Here is a 16,790-nt window from a genome sequence, read left to right on the forward strand (position 1 = left end):
CAACATAATGTTAACAGGTTGTCGCAGAATAAAAATATGTGAATAATTCAATTTTGACAAAATGTCAGATAGAACCTTATATAATTCCAAGGGGATGAACTGTTAAAACATGAGCCAGAAACCACCAGCAACTGGCAGCGTGTTGCACTTCAAGACACAAAATGAATACAAAATCAAACTGCTTCAATACAATTTATCAAGGTTAACTGACACTTCTGCACCCACAATATGGCCTGTGGGAGCACGCAAAACTGTTTAGAGTGTGTGTGTGATTACACAGTATACAGTTTGTGATCTATGATATGAGGAGAACGTTTACTTGAATACAGGGGCGAGCCTGTGTGGTGTTATGCAACTCCATCATGAATGCAGCGTTGGGGGGGAAAAGTTTTCAGGGGCTCAGCTGCGTTCATAATTTATGAGTGAAATATCACTCCCCCTGAAATGCAGACAAAAGCAGAGGATAAATAATCACATTAGGAGGTGCTGCGGTGCTTGAAATTATGCACAAGCTACTCCATATTAGCCCAATAAAACTGACATGAAGACCTGTAATTCTTGATGAAAATACAACGTGCGCAAAAGTGAAGTCGGCACAGAGCACAGGTCTGGAAGCAGTGATAGCAGCTGTCGAGTGTAATGTGAGATTCTTATCTGAATTTAAACGGAATAAGTCATATTTAAATATTCCAATGGAGATCTGATATTAATATCACATTGACAGGAAGCAGTGGTCTAACACAAGGTCCTCTCTCCCTTTCATTTTGTCAGTCTGCGTCTGGCACTGCTGCGTTAGGTCCTGCCGCACTGCATTCTGGGTCTGAACCATACCCAATAGCAAACTCCATACCTGCTCCAGCAGCTATATCTCCCTCAAATTACAGCAGCATGTGATTATTTCCCTTTAGCAAAATACATTTTAGGGAACACTTAATGTCTCTGTGATGTCATTAAAACATGGCTGCAGAGGTAACTAAACCCAGTATGATAATCCAAGTGAATATATGTTTAATTTCATTATTCTAAATGTAAAATTCTTCATCCGCAAACAATCAATTCATAAAATTTTCCCCCTTTCGTTTAGAACTGAATTCAAGTCACTCAGCTTATTAAACAATGAGAATAATACGCTTTTGGAAAATTATTGAAATTCTTTCCCAATCACCTCTGACTGAATATGTTAATATTTGTGTATTTATGTACCTCTGTGCTTTTTTCATTTAATTAATTATTTTTCCTCATCTTTTTTTTCCTCCTTGTTTCTTTTTTAAAGGAATTTATTTTCTAACATTTTCTCTGCCTTTTGTACTTTTGTCATTTAAATTCAGGTTTTATGTGTTGTTGTGTTACCTGAATAACTGCATTTCCTTTGTTCAATAAACAACCAAAAAAAGAATTAGTCTCACAGTTGTCTGCCTCCTCCACTCAGACTAGTTTCAGGTCACATCCCTGTTTAGCCAGAGTCATAGAAAACATTTGGGTAGAATTTTTTCATAATTGTGAAATTGGCTAGAAAGTGTGAAACTTCTCTGAACGCATTTTTTGAGGAACTCAGGAAGTGGGACAGTCTTACGCCACACAGAAGTGGTAGAGATGAGGTCCAGCTTGACGGCCAGGCAGAAAAAGCTCAGGACACTTTCAGATCTTCAGACTGGGATTCATGTGCTGTGCCCCATGTGTTGTTAGGTCGTGTCCAGCCTACAGCGTCGGTGAATCACTGATTTTTAAAGTGAAACTGCTTTATTCATTGTTGTGTTGTGGAGAGGAGGACGCCTCTGGATAATTCAGCTGCTAGTAAAAACCTGCTGAACCACTGAAAATGAAGGAATCTAAACAGGGAGACGCTGATGGCAATGGTGGTGAAGACAACTCCCACGATCCCCCACTATTTCATGACATCACCCAACACCGTCACCACCTTTTGTTATTGTTCTGACAGAGACCCGTAGAGGCAGAAGTTCAAACAGATTGGACTACTACCTCTTCCTGACAATAACCAAGTAGTTTGAGTTGCCTTAACAGAACAATACAAATATGAAATATACTTCAGCTGCCATGACGGGATACTGAAGGAAAACAAATGAATATAAATGTTGACAGTGACTCTAGATTGGAATATCACAGTGTATCGGGCATGTGTAGGACCCAAACGCAGCACACAGAAACTGGAGCTGGCTGGTAAACCCCAAAATAAAAAATAAAGTATACTGTCAAGAAATCTTCCTGGCAGACCTGAAGGCTCTGGCTGAATGAGCCCACACAGGATCATACAGACAATGGCCAAAGTCACAAAAGCAGGGACAAGGTCAGGGACAGAGGGCTGAAGTGATTACCAGGGTTCAGACAAGAAAGGTGAGTCAAGGACAAACAGGTTCAGCAACAGGGGGGAATCAGTCCAAGAAATGCTGGAGAGTCTTGCATTGAGAAAAGCAAAGAACGATCTGCCAAAGAAAGACTGGAAGGCTGGGGTTTGTATACTGGGTGAGGGTAATCAGGAGCAGCTGTGTGACCAGGTGAATGGAGTTGGCTTGATGAGGTGGGCGTGGCTAATGCAGGGAGGTGCAGGAGAAAGAGGGGTGAATGGAAAATTACTGACTGGGAGCTGGCTGACAGGGAATGCTGAAGTGAGGCATGTGACCTGAGATGCAGAACTGTGACACACAGTACTGAACTGACCTGACATTAAGTTCTGACAGTGACGATTCATGATGATGTATAAAAAAAATAAGTCTATTGTCAACCTACATCCACATGGCAAAAGTTGCTAAGGTTACCTGCAGTTTTAAGGGTCTGACTGTCTCAATAATTTCTAGTGGTATTTATCCATGTAGTTATATTTTGTTTGTCATGGCTTTTTAAGTAACGGTGGCAACGGTGGAGATTTAGATTTTAACAATTCAACAGCAATGTGTGTTTCCAATAACAAGCAACACTTTTTTTATTGCAACTGCATTTTTGTTTGTTTTTCTGCTGTAGCAGGTACACAGAACCAAACGCGTTCTACACGACAATACTCGATGCATAACAAATGGCCCAACCTTAAACAGGCCGAGGTGGGCTGAGACTGAACTGTCCAGTTTCTCACGCTACCACAGCTGACTCGCACTGTTAGAAATAGAATTCCCAGTCTCCTGTCAATAGCTACCACAGCCCCTCATTCAATACCCAGTGTCTTGGGCAAAGCCTGCCTCCACAATAATTACTTAACTGTCAGCTAGGATTAGATGGTCTTAAGCCACCTTGAGCCAATCCAGAATCCACAGAAAAAAGCCCGGAAGATCCGCTGTGACATCTCAGCACTGGGCCTACATTGTCTGGAAAGGGAGAGCAGAGGAAGGAAGAGGTAATCATCAAGGATGATAAATACAACTCTCTCTTCTCCAAATCCCCATCTCTATAGGATCACTCCAAGACTTTCTGTGAATCCAGAGATGGGAGCGAGTGCTTTAAAAATGCACTTCTCTATAGGTTGAGGATTAACATAAAACCACAGAAACTCTACTAGTGTTTCTAACCCTCCAAATCATCGCCAGTTTAATGACATACACTATGAGCTATATAAATGCATTAACTAAAGTCCACAGAGAGCCATTCAGTCCCAGTGCATTTCCAACTCAGTATCATACAGTATAACATTCACACATACTATACTTTTTGTTATGCTATAAAATAGTCTCTATTGCAGTTTGCTCAAATGTGAGTAAGGTCGTGATGACGTGCGTAGTTTATGAGTTATATACTGTATTGCATTAGAGTGTCAAGCCCCCATGTACTTCCATTACATCTGTGTCTCAGCCAATACATTAAGGCCAGTGAGTTTTCATGTGATCATAAATTCCTCCAAAAAAATCAGGCTAATCAACATCAGTGCGTGCCGTCACTGACTCTTATAATCTAGCTGCAGAGTTTGGTAATTATTGAAGCCAAGAAAGCCACATTTGCAAATATTTAATTATCCCATTATCTCAAGATAACAAGATAGATAACGAGATGTTACCAGGAGAAAACTATTTTGACTGAGCCTCCTACACTAAGTTGCGAGTAAATCATGCACGGACGACCTGCCCGCCTCCTCTGGTTGCTGATGAAGTCAACATACTCAACGGGATCGGTTAAGTGCACTGGCCTCTAGAGTTGGAAGCCGTGATGGTCTTCTCCTAATCTTTTTCACCTGATAATATCTTGTTATCTTAAGATAACGAGTTAAAAAATATTTGTAATTCATAACATGCATTCATGAATTGTAGCTGTGTCCCAATTCAGTGGCTACATCCTTCGGCGGGTGGGGGGTTGGTCCATGAAGGTGTGTAACTTCAGTTGCCATCGTAGACCTTGAAGGCCGAACTGAAATGAGATGGTCTGGTCTACGGAAGATTTTTTCCGACCTTACCCTTGTGTCGTGAAGCGCAGCTCCTGACGCCAAGCAACCTCGACAAAACTGAACTTTTTTTCATTAAAACTTGAGATTTTAAGGCCCTTGGTTTTAGCAGTTGTACCATTAGCTGTTGAACTGAGCTGAAACACAATGCTTACATTTAACAGTGCAATCCTCATGCTCTGTGTCTGTGTTGTTTTCTGTCGTTACTGGCACGCAATGAATCTTGGGATAGGATGGGCCACGGAGGACACACCTGTTGGATCCTTTGTGGCCCAGGAAAAGAATGATGCAGTTCTCTCACATTTGAAGGAGCCTTTGAAATGGGGGGCGATCTAGTTGCGCTGCTGTGATGCAATTGGTCTTCAAATGCAGCCTCTGAAGAATGAGACCCCTGAATTGGGGCACAGCTTGAGTCTTTACTATAGGTTCAGGTTGGACGTTTCCAGCACATTCATCAAGGTTGGCCAACCTTTACATACAAAATGGTGAGAACTCAAAACATGTTTTAGCCATTTCTGTCGCCTGCCAGAAAGCAGGAGTAGTAAATAGTGAATTGTGAGAGAAAACCAAATGGGGCATTTGACTCGCTAATTCATAAACTGCTTTTTCACAACAAACGACAAGGCTGAAAAAGCAAAAAGTGAATAATGACTGGTCATATTAAAGTAGTCAGTCACTGTGAACCTACTACAATCTCAAGTCAGAGCTAATCAAACCATTTTCCATTTTCCTTTCATATTTGTCCTCAAATGTACATTGATTCTGTCGGATCAATTTAAAGTCAAGGGCTCTAACATACCAACACTGGATCTAAGAAAGAAAATGCCTTAGATAGAAATTGGCAGCTTTGTCTCAGGCAATCAATTCTATCAATGTTGAACAGGCCTCTGAATCTGATATGATTAAACAAAAGACTCAAGGATGGGGACGGAAGAGGCAAAGGGGCAGAAATCAATATTTGTGGTAAATGCTTCCAAGATGGGTGCTGAGCTTTTAGATAAGGACATCACTTCACTGGCCTCTCGCCTCTTTGTCTTTTATTTTGCTTTTTTGCCTGTCGAGCGTCTCTGTGAGATGTACAGGGACTGTCAGATAGAGGAACAGCTGTTTTTCCGGATCACGGGGTTAAAGCAGTCAGAAAGCCCGTGGACCTCAGAGACAGAGACTTGTCAAAGCAATAAGCCTTGTCAGGGAACGGCAAAAGCCCGCAATGCTCTACACACACACCCTCATATTTGCTACAAGCTTCAGCCTTGGTGTCCATCAAAGAGCAAGGACCATGCTCTCCTGTTGGGAAGAGATGTTGCTAACAATCTAGTGTGAGGACACAGCAGGTGAGATACAAGACACACAAAGTACAGAATAAGAGCTTTTATTTACCCAAAACCTCAACCTAAGAATTACTGACAGGAAAGAAAAGCAGTGTTAGATCTTTACAGTAGCTCAAAGCCTGAGGTAGAACTGAGAATCAAAAGCACAACTTGTACTGAAACTGATACATCTGCCCGACCAGAGCTAAAACTTAATATTAAACAAGTAAAACTCACAGGAGCCGCTTGACTTGCACACAGTAGTTTGATTTTTAAGCAGGTGTAGAAATGGACACTGAGCAATGATTTTGAATTGTTGTTAGCATTAAAGGTAAGTATTTTGTGAGTTAGCAGGATTTGATTTGACTGTGTGATCAATCAGTTAGTGATTCATTAGTGTTTATATATTGTTCAATCTAATCTGCTGATTTATGATCGATTTAATCATCAATCTTGCAAGACATGTGCAGCATGGACTTCCTCTGAGTGAACCTTTGTCTTCATACACTGAAGTCAAGTGAGATCAGGAAAGTGTGTTATTTTCTGCTACATATTGCTGAGGGTTGGTGTCTGTGTCCACTCTTAACCTGCGCTTACTGTGTTTTAAAGGCAGTGTGCTACATTGTTCATGGTATGATTACACTTAAAAATTATACAGGAGGTCAGTGGAATCAGCTAATCATTGAACCTAATGTAAATATGGAAGTTTTGTTCATTTCGAATGTATTGAACTCAGAACTTATGAAGCCGTGTGATTCTAACTTCAGGTCTTGTGAAATGATGAGTTGAATGAATGAACTGCTGTTCGTTCACTTAACTCATTTTGTTTCTGAAGACACAGATCAGATTTCCCAGCATGCTTTGAGAGTTAAAACTCTCCAGAGACTCTTCTTCTCTGTAAGACAGACATGATGTAAATTTGTTGTGTGTCTTTAATACATGTGAAGGTAAGTCCTGGTTGTTTCTTTTAATACATCATGAAAATAATGATAAACATGATGAAGGTTAGTACTGCACTCAGTCCTGAACACACTGAAGTGTGAACAACTCATCTTCCCTGATGAAACTGTACTGACTCTCTTAGAACTGAGAAATCTTAAAAGGAAAGCAAATCTGTCCGTGGCTAAACTATAAAACTATAAAACTAATTCAACTGATTCATGTTCAATGAGCTTAACTCAGTTTTACATTTTCAAAATTCATAAAATGATGATGAACTATTTAAGTTCAGTCCGCTCACATGTTTAAGGCAGCAGGGGTACTAAGATTTCTAAGTGGAACAAACATAAAATAATAATAAATATTAACTCTTAAGTGAAAGTTTCTTTTTACAAAACCATATAAGTAATGTTTGTTGTATGAGCAGTAGGAATCAGTTGAATCGTAGGGATCATAATGCAGCCCCACATTTAAATTCACTTTTTAAATAAAATTTATTGATGCCTGAATTTTCATTGAAATAAAATAAATGTCAAAGGATGGACATGATTAATGAGCACATGGTTTAAAAAAATCTGGACTGCATGTATTTTATCAGATGAATTTATAATCATAGAATAGTAATTTCATTAATATTTCAGTACAGAGATGCAGGGCGTTACTGTTTCTTAATGGGAAACATGAGCCATGATCAAATCTAGTCATTCCAGTTGTCTGACAACAGAAACAGGAATGTGTAGGTGATGATGAGGAACAGAGATTACCAGCTGAGAAATATAAACGGTATTTTCCTTCAACAAAACCATTTGTTAGTAGAAGCTGAGACCAAATGAGTTTGACTGTTTGTTGTGTCACAGATTAGAAAAGAAGCCACGGCGCTGCAGATAAATAAACGGCAGGGTGTGAATGACAGCGGAGAAGAGTTGGTAGCATCAGGCTTTTGTGAAGTGATTCCAGCAGCCTTATTTGACATGTCCCCCTGAGGGCCGCCTGAAGGCATATCAGCAACTGTTTGTTCCTGAGAAACAGCTCCAGAGTTTGATGCTTTATTGTTGTCACCCATCTGAACTGTAGCATTGCTAAAAAAAAAAAAAATAGTCACGTTGGCTCATGTATTTTGTGTTTGATAACATACCTGAAAGCCATCATTTGTTCTGGAGATGGCAGTTGTGACGTTTGACAAAATGGCTCCTGGTGTTTTGTTTTTGCCCCCATCTGGTGTCTGGTCCACAATGAGCGATTGAAGAGAGCGGGAACACGGTGGAAAAATGCTGAGGTGACAATCTATAAATCTCCTTCACTATGAAAAATGAGTCGTTTTGGTCAGCTCTCAAAAGCTTCCAAAGAGATCCATTCACATTACTGTTTACTGAGACATTTGCTGTAGCTGTGAGGCGATCTGCTCCTGGCAGCATGTCACTCGACACACACCAAGGGGAAAATGGACAAGATGGAATTAGCTGAAAAATGGCTAGAAGCTTTATTTCTCAACAGTAATTTAAGAGTAATTCCATGTCATCACTACAGAAACAGATAAACTCACCTTTGTGTTTGTATTAACCACATGTACAGTGAAAGTAGTGAGTGTGTATCTACAGTGTACAGTGGCGATTCTAGAGTCCGTCGGGGCCCTAGGCAAAAAAATTGTGAGGGGGCCCCTCCAACCAGTGTTCATCCCCATTATGTTATAAATAATCTGACACCAGCGAAAAATGTACAAAATCTAAACATTTCTTTTTCTAAATGTCCACGTTAGTAGAATTTTAGAAGTACAAATATCAAAAACCTTGTAATTTTAAAAATATAGATTATAAAAAACAATAAAAACCTATATAAATAACTAAAGATCTTCAACACTGTCACATTGTAAATAACCCACATTATAAAGCCAGTGCTCATCAACACATGAAGCTTCTTTAAGGAGGTTTCCTACTGAGCAGCATTGGCAACTTGGTGATTTTCTCTCTAGATCTGGTGACTGTTAAAACCCTTCAGCTAAAGCAGTTAGCGACATATCAAGAGTCTTTGTGGAGAGACCTGATCTCATCTCCTTCTCAGTGAATGAGCTCTGATGTTGTGTTCAGTGGGCGAGACGGAGCAGCAGCACGGTCAGTCGACCAATCAGCAGCCAGACAAAGATGAGCTGTGAAAAGAGCAATTACTGACCATATTGTTTTTATTCTAAATGACTTCACTTTACTGTGCAAATTTTATTTTGTTGAGCCAACAACAGTGAATTTATTCCAGTGCTCTATTCATGAAACTTCAGTTAAACAGTCTGAGCAACAGCCTGGATAAAACAGTGTTTTCTAATAACACACTGTTAGATTTAGATGCACATTGAGGAGCTGCTTGAAAAATAGCTTATTATAAATGTAGTTACAGACAGTTTAATTTAATTATCTTTAAATTAAAAAAAAAAAATCTTGTATGTATGTGCAGCTTTACTGAAAACAGTTGGCAACACTGCTCCTGAGATGTCATTGCAAATTGTACAAGAAATGACATGGGGCCCCTTTAGGGAAGTTTCCTGCAAATAGTCCATTGGTGGAGTAAGTCTCATTTTCAGACACTGCTGTGGAGCTAAGTTTGTCAGCCCGCGGGGCCCCCTAACAAGCTGGGGCCCCAGGTAGTTCCCAGCCTCTGACAGGGTCCTCGCATTTATTTGTGCCGCTGCAGTGTTTTTGGCATGGCATTTTACACTTCTACATCTTTTTTAGTGTCAAACATGAGCCTAACATACTTATACGCTGCGCTTTCTGACTGCCATTAAAAGGACTCGGTTCAGTAGTGTCTTGGAGATTTAATAAATATCGATCTCATCTCACTAAGTTTGGGATATGTTTAGCTTAGTTTAGCAGAAAAGAATGAGAGCAGAAAAAATGCTTTCCTGTCTCCTATAAAACAAAGTATGTGAATATGTATAAGGCACTAGAGCTATTTCCAAAGCAAGCCAAAACACGTTGATATCACAACAACACTCTCAACACAATCATTTTTGACCTTTCAAGGCTGCCATGATTGCTCACAACATCTCTGAAGTCCTGTCCTCATAGCGGCGGTGCCAGCTTTGAGCTGGGTCCAAACTCTATGGTCAGCAAAACACATCAGTTTTGAAGGTTTAGATGTTAATTCATACTGTATATTTCAGTTACTTACTGAACATATATGTACAGTGTTTATACAGTCAATTATTTACATATTCATGTTTATACAATTATTATTTTCATATTTACAAGTTTAAATATTCACATGTGCGTCTTTGGTCCTCCTAGCCTCTGATTGGTTCGTTTAGCGTCATGTGACTTAAGAGACAGGTGTGTGAAGTGAATGAAGTGTGGAGAAAGTAAAACTGCTGCTTGAAAAGTTAACCCGTCTCCATCCTGCTGTTTCTTTTATCAAGAGTGATCCATTCCATCACATATTCCACCCTCATGTTACACTATCATCAAATGTAATTACACCCACCCGTGGAAGAGCATGTGCCATCATCCCCAGAACCATCTGCCCTCTGATTGGAAGATTGACTCTGGCTTTGTTATTGGGTTGTTGTTGTCCAATCAGATTCAGGTGACAGCGTCAGAATTGTAACCTTGGAGTCACACACAGTGTCAGTGATATACATGCAGTTTTCTGGTTTGTATCTGTAGACACAATCAATTTTGCAGATCTTTTCTACACATGCACAAGCTTGGATTTCTCATTCAGGTTTATTTTACATTTGCCTTATTTAGCCGTATTTAATATTTACTGCAGACAAACTGCAAACATTTGCTTATCAATCTGCACTCAATACCTCATAATGACAAAGCAAACTACTGGAGAAGATGAGAGAAACTTCTGGAAGGACAACCAATTCTAACCATCATGTCTGGTTTCTTTCATGTGCTTTCAGAACTGAGGTCACTTCAATCTTGGTTTCATCAGACCAGAGAATCTCGTCTCTCACAGTCTAACAGTCCTTTGTCTTTCTGTTTCCAGGTTGCTGCTTACAAGTACAGGTCAACTGTAGCGTCTGCAGGTGTGTCCGGATCACATAACTGTGGCCTTAGCTCAGCATCCAAGGGACCCGTCAGAGGATAACTGAGGTTGACCTCCTTAGGTGTTACTCATGTGGACTCATACAATTCTGAGTTCAATGCAAAATGAAAATGTCCCATCTCTTGTGTTTTCCTTCCAGCGGTTAATCCTCTCATTGCAGTTTGTCTGATGATGGTAATGCGAAGTCATTTTCTGCTTGAAGTTCCACCATCTGCGAGTTCCCTCAAAGACAGATGACACAAACTGGGAACCTTGATCTGAGATCTGGCTTTTAACATTAGTTAAGATTTGTTTTGTTGGTTGTTTTTCTCCCCTTATAAAATGTTTAAATCAAACTTTACAAAGGATGCACATTCAAAATGTACAACGTACCTATCGAAGGACCGTATTCAGGACCCGAAAGAGCGCAAAATCTTAGTGCACAACCAACATGTTTGTATATTAAAAGACATTCACAAAGTATCCCCAAATCACACAGCCCCAAAGTACTGCCTCTCCCTGCCCTCCACCAATCAGCCAAGTTGCAGGAAATATGGTCACGATCTTCCCTTCCTGAATAATGACCAGTGTTTTTGCAGAACATTATGATGTCACAGTGAAGTTGACTTTTGCTGTGTCTCTGCTGCGTCTGAGCTGCTGCAGCTCTGTCTCTCTACATAGAGTTTGCAGGTCACTGGAATGTTGGATTTCTCATCATTATAAATTAATTTCTGATTTATTTTTTCTTACAGAAAACATTACTAAAATGTCTGTCTCCACATGCAGCTGCTACAATGGTTAAAAAATATATTTGTATTTTTTCATGTCTATATTCAGATTCAGCCTAGACATTGACAACTATAGTGGAGGGTGTCAGTTTTATGTGGTGTTGCTGGTGTGATGTGAACATGACATCAACAGGTCTTTTCTCTGTCTCTTTTTGCTGTGGGACGCACATCACAACATGAAAATAGGCGAGACGTTGAATCGCTGGACAACGCAACACAACCATGAAGTGTGAGAAAGTGTGAACCTGGCCTAAGACGCTCAGTTCATTGTGGTGCTGCTAAACTGGTAGCCTTCCTGCCACCTCTGCCATCTCGCTCAAATGCAGATGAAACTGTGGCGGTTGAAATGGTGGCTGTTGCAGGGCTCTGCTTCTGTTTCAAGCTGATGCTCAGCTAAACTAACATTTGTGGCTGCTGCTGCGTTACTTTCCTCCTCCTCTTCCACGTTAGCATCGTCCCTCTCTCCAGGCTTTTTGAAAAAAGTTGAGATAGGTGTATATTTATCAGAATTTTACTTTCTCTGATATCTTTTTCTTTTTTCACCTTTCCTTTTGATCCACTGCTCCGTTTATTTTTCATGATATCTTTTGAAGCATCCGGTTGGCCTAAATGCCTGCAGTCACCACCTGACCTGACCTCACTCGTCATATTTTTCTTATTTGCATATAAAGTAACTCTGTATTTGATAGTTCATATTTCAGCACACACACACACACACACACACACACACACACACACTCAATTGGACTCAATTAAAAAAAAGGGCACCAGCCCTGCTCTTTTTAAATACTTCTGCCTTCTCTTCTGCTCCACACCAGCTGGTGGTATTCTAAGTGACTGCTTTGGAGGCTTGGACTTTGCCCACAGCCAGTCGTGCCTCACATCACATCACAGAAGGCTGTAACATGGCTGCCTCAGGCTGGATGCGTCTTAGGTCTTCGGGCTTCTCGGGACATGCCACCTCCCGGGGAGAGTCACCAGGCTCAGCTGGTTGTGTCACCACCGCTGACAGTGCAGTGCTCACCGAGCAGCTCCTGCTGTTCACCAGCTCTTTCCTGACATTCATTAGATGGCTCCATGCTGGGTGGAGAGCAGGGAGACTAAAACCACACTGTGCTCTGTAGAGTAAGGGTACAAGTAAGGCTGTCGCCATGGTAATAATTAATGTTGTGCATTTCAAAAAACATTAAATCATTGTGTCACATACAAATCTGAAAGATTGGACTAATATTTCAATAGTGTGCCAAAATGGAAGGCGAATGGATAGGAGCTGTCATTTTTAGTGGGAAGAAAGTAATTGGCATTTTCCTGAACTCAGTCTCTTCACTTACGGTGTCAACACCTGTCAAGCTCTGCATCTGATATAACAGTCATCTTTGAAACAATGTTTTTTTCTGTTGCAGCAAGACTTCAGTTGACTTTTTAAAGTTATATGTAACTTTTCCACATTAAACTGTCTAAAAAAACTGGGTAAATGTTAGTCAGCTCAGCTCCCAGCCGCTGGAGACGTCCTGTCCTGTGTCACTGAAGAGTGTCAGTGAATCATTGGTTTTAAAATCAAACTGCTTTCTGGGTGTTTCTACTGGTTTTAATCCCCTGGTGTGTTTGTTATGGAGAGGAGGACACCTCTGTGGATAATTCAGCTGCTGGTAAAAACCTGCTGAACGTCTGCTTCATAAGTTATCAGAGAAACAATCAGAACAAAGGTTAGAATCAATCTCAGCTCCAGCTCTTCCCTGAGTCTCTGTCCTCCGTACAGCGTCGCTCAAACACTGACTTTAAATGTCAAACTGCTTTATTCATTGTATTTAACTGTTAGAGTCACCAGGTCTGTTTGATTTCCTCAACCACTGACACTGAAGGAATCCAAACCGGGAGGAGCTTATGGTAATGGTGGTGAAGACAACAACTCCCATGATCCCACGCTATTTCATCACCCAACACCGTTTATTGTTAGTCTTATTATTTAGAGACCCCTAGTGGCAGAAGTGACATACTTTGTATTCTGTAGATTTTCTTAACATATCAATGAGTAAATTTGTGCAAAATATGATAAAGAGGAAGATGCTGCTAAGATGCTAATGTTACTATAAACTCTGTATAGAAGTACCTGATATTAGCTCCTGTGCAGTAGATGTGTGTGGATTATAGCAGACAAACACTGTTCAATCTAAAATTACTATTTTGCTCTTGTGCTTTTGGTTATGAAAAAGGTGGTTACAATAATAAACACGAAGACTGTACCAACAGCGGCATACCTACCTTTGTTACCACGGTAAGTAAGTACTTCCTGAACATTACACGGGCTTTTTTGTCATGGTTACAATACAGCTAGATTCAAGTGGGAATCGAACTCCACACTCCGGTGTCAGGAGACAGTCTCTTTTTACTATGTCACTGCACTTTTCCCTTTGCTCCGGTCATAATTACCATGGCCACTAGATGTCGCCTAGCAACAAAACGTAACTATGGGTCATTATAACCTGCTGCACAGATGACTTATGGACTCGTTTCTTTATGGGACAGTCTCTTTAAATCATATCACATGCTTTGTATTTACTCAACATGAAAAGCCTTTGTTTAATCATCTTGATTGATCATGATTGGGAGTTGTCAAGGTAACCAGTTAAGATTTCTCTGGCATTAGAAAACCATTCGCTAAAATTTCCACAGTGCAGACGGATGCAAAAATGTTCCAAGGAGAAATGCAGATGAGGCACACACGCCTCTGTCAGCAGTTGTAGCTCACACGTTGTAACATGCTACAGACAAAAAGGCTTTACTAGCAGGGGGTGATGAGCATAACAAAATGCAATTGCAGCACAAGCACTATATGTGGAACCATCGATAGACAATCCTGTTCTCCACAACATGCAGCCCTTTGAGTCGGATGATAAACCGCCACCACTGGCTCTCAGATTAAGCAGTGTTCACCGGCCGAGTTCTCTGGTCTTGTTTTTAAGATTACAGCGTGGCTGCCGGGCTCCGCTGACGCCACCCAATCAGCCACTTCAGGGAGGATCCATCATCTTGTCAGCCCAGCTGCAGTCTACTGCATGCTCCCATTGTTGACAGGGGCTGCATCTCAATTGAGTTTTATTTAAACATTAAAATCATTCAATCTACATTTATTTACATTAAATACACACCAGATTGTTACCGTGGCACAATTTCCTGCCTCCTTCAGGTCACAGTACACCTTCCACCTCCCACTCCCCCACCTGTCCCTGTCACACTCCATGCAAGTGATTCACTGCTGGTCATAGAAAATGAATTTTAGGCAGTGGCCTCATCTCGCCTGCTAGTTCAAACTGCTTCTACCATAATAGCACAGGACTTATGTGACTGCTGTAGTGTGTAAATGGAACAGCCTCCTGTAGCTTTTTAATCCCTGGGCTGAAAGGGCAGGAAGCTCTCCCTGCAGAAACTCTAACTTCTGTGTAAGGTAATGCAAAGCCACTTGTTGCAATGACTGCTTAGCATTACTGAAGAAGACATACAAAAAAAAGGACTTATGGATCCTACCTCAGATTCACTGGAGCCTAACACAACAGAGGCCCCATGTATGCCTGAGCAGCAGCACGCTTCATTCTCTATCCTGCTGATGCTTTTAATGATTTCTGTTGAAGGCTCTTCTGTTGATGCCCCGAGGCTTGCAGCAATATTAATTCTTCATCAGAATACTTGCAATGCTAAAAAGTTTTCCTGTCTTTGAGTTTTACAAATAGCTTAAATATACATTTCAAGGTCAAGGTTCAGAGGGATGTGACAATGAGAGGAGGATGAAGGGAGGTGGAGGAGGCAAGAGAAGGAAGGAAAGAATAGAAAGAAAGATAAATTCGAAAAGATAAGTTGAACTGGAAGGAAGAAAAATAAGTAGAGACTAATAAAATGGAAATGGAACCAGAAAACAAGACATTTAAATTGTGCTGTGTGTGTGTGTTGTTGTGCAACAACATGAGCCAACATCTGTTTGCTTCTGGATAAATAACGTTAAACACATGTAGCGTGAACACCACAATTTGGAATTTGCTCTCGTTGAAATGGGGCACCAGTCCTCTGGGAGGACAACAATGAATTACTTCATTGTGTAATGTGATCAATATCATATCGGAAGCCATGACTTCTCGATTCAATGGATCTCCAGTCTCTACGTCAAAAGAATACAACAGGACGACAACTGGGTGTAAATAAAGGAGTTTATTAACTAAACTACTATCTACAGAGTAAATGCGAGGTGTAATAATCATACATCAGATGAAAATAATAATGAAATGAGCAGTGTGATGAGTTGGCAACCCGTCTTCTCCTGTATTTCAACTTGGAGTAGAGAGTCATTTTCCACTGAACTCTTTCATAGAGTTTACCTATAAACTTGCACATCCATCTTCCACCATGACCATGAAACATTAAATGAAATAACATATAAACCTAATGACACTAATAATGACAGACAGGAATAATACAAGAACAATACTACTGTGTTTTACCTTGTGTGAAGGATGCTGACAGTATGGTCACATGAAGGACATTGTCTTAAAATCTACATGTTACATTTCAAACATTCTATGGGATAGAAGTTTGGGATTAAACTATTACATAGGAACATCTCATGAGTTACAGAACAGCTAGATATTTAATTTTACATTCTTCCTCAGATCTGTGTCTGTGAAGAGAGTTCTGCTGGTCACTACCCAGGACTGGAATGTGGGTTGTAGTTTATGACTCTTATCTAGAAAGGGACAGAGGAAGGGAGGTTGGTGTGTGTGTGTGTGTCCATGCGTGTGTGTGTGTGGCACAGAGAGGCCAGGATTCACACCTTAGTGATACTCAGTCCTTTTGTTGTTACTTGTCCTCTATAAGAAACAATCAAATATCATTAGACAGAGTCTTATTGTTACAAACTGGAGATTTTGCCTATATTCTCCCGTTGCCTGGTGTCCATTGGTTGATCCTCTGGAGCTGACCCTTTGACCTTTGGTCTGGTTCTGTGTCTCTCTGACATGCTAATAGCACGGTCTGCTTGTGGGAGAAGGGTCCTTTGTCCCGGTGTCTTATCAATTTGATAGTTTGATGGTGGGAAGAGTAAAAAAGTGTTTGGTTCTATAACTCTGTATGTCCTTACAATGAACTCCTTTATTGGCTTGTGACTGATGTCAGACCAGGTATGTACGCTACACACATAAAAAATTATGGGCTCAAATTGGGATCAAAAAGATTTTAGTTCGTAAAGTGATGTTCACAAATGATTCCAAAGTGTGTGATTGTAAATCAACCTTTGTAAACCTGTAAAATAAATATACCAGAAATTCAAGTTTGTGCATTTGTAGAAAAGATCTGTAAAAAAAAAAAAAA

This window comes from Seriola lalandi, unplaced genomic scaffold (assembly GCF_002814215.2).
Source record: "Seriola lalandi dorsalis isolate HSWRI2012SDOR001 ecotype SW California unplaced genomic scaffold, Sedor1 jcf7180002054748, whole genome shotgun sequence".
NCBI lineage: Eukaryota > Metazoa > Chordata > Actinopteri > Carangiformes > Carangidae > Seriola > Seriola lalandi.